The sequence below is a fragment of the Arachis duranensis genome, chromosome 3 (genome assembly GCF_000817695.3).
Source record: "Arachis duranensis cultivar V14167 chromosome 3, aradu.V14167.gnm2.J7QH, whole genome shotgun sequence".
Taxonomy (NCBI): domain Eukaryota; kingdom Viridiplantae; phylum Streptophyta; class Magnoliopsida; order Fabales; family Fabaceae; genus Arachis; species Arachis duranensis.
This window is the reverse complement of record NC_029774.3, coordinates 111,128,716-111,129,875: the sequence shown is the minus strand read 5'-3', so window position 1 is coordinate 111,129,875 and position 1,160 is coordinate 111,128,716.

Below are 1,160 nucleotides of genomic sequence, written 5' to 3'. Positions count from 1 at the left end.
GATCTTCCAATGGAAGTCCATGGAACTTGCAATTCTGTTGCATTAGAGAAACTAATTGAGGCTTAAGCTCAAAGTTGTTTGCTCCAATGGCAGGGATAGAGATGTTTCTCCCATAGAAGTCGGGAGTAGGTGCAGTAAAGTCACCCAGCACCTTCCTTGCATTGTTGGCATTGTTGTTGTTTTCGGCTGCCATTTGTTCTTCTTCTTTGAAGATTTCTGTTAGGTCCTCTACAGAGATTTGTGCCTTAGCTTCTCTTAGCTTTTGCTTCAAGGTCCTTTCAGGTTCAGGATCAGCCTCAACAAGAATGCTTTTGTCTTTGCTCCTGCTCATATGAAAGAGAAGAGAACAAGAAAATATGGAATCCTCTATGTCACAGTATAGAGATTCCTTTAGTTGTCAGAAGAAAAGAAAAATAGAAGGCAGAAATAGAAAATTCGAACTTATCAAAGAAGATGGAGTTCGAATTTTGCATTAAGGAATAGTGTTAGTCCATAAATAGAAGGATGTGAAAAGAGGAGAAGTAATTTTCGAAAATTAAGTCAAAGATTTTGAAAACATTTTGAAAAACATTAATTGATTTTCGAAAATAAAGGGTGAAAAAGAAATCAAGTGATTTTTGAAAAAGATTTTGAAATTAGAAATTAAAAAGATATGATTGAAAATTATTTTGAAAAAGATGTGGTTAAGAAGATATGGTTGATTTTAAAAAGATGTGATTGAGAAGATATGATTTGAAAAATATTTTAAAAAGATTTGATTTTGAAAATTAATGACTTGGCTATCAAGAAAAGATATGATTCAAACATTAAACCTTTCTCAACAGAAAAGGCAACATACTTGAAATGTTGAATCAAATCATTAATTGATAGCAAGTATTTTTGAAAATAGAAAGAAATTGATTTTGAAAAAGATTTGATTGAAAAGATATGATTTGAAAAAGTTGAAAGCATATGATTGAAAAGATATGATTTGAAAAAGATTTGATTTTGAAAGACTTTGAAAACTTGAAAAAAAATTGATTTGAAGACAAAATCTTCCCTCTTGTGCCATCCTGGCGTTAAACGCCCAGAATGGTGCACATTCTGGCGTTTAACGCCCAAAACTATACCCTTTTGGGCGTTAAACGCCCAACCAGGTACCCTGGCTGGCGTTTAAACGC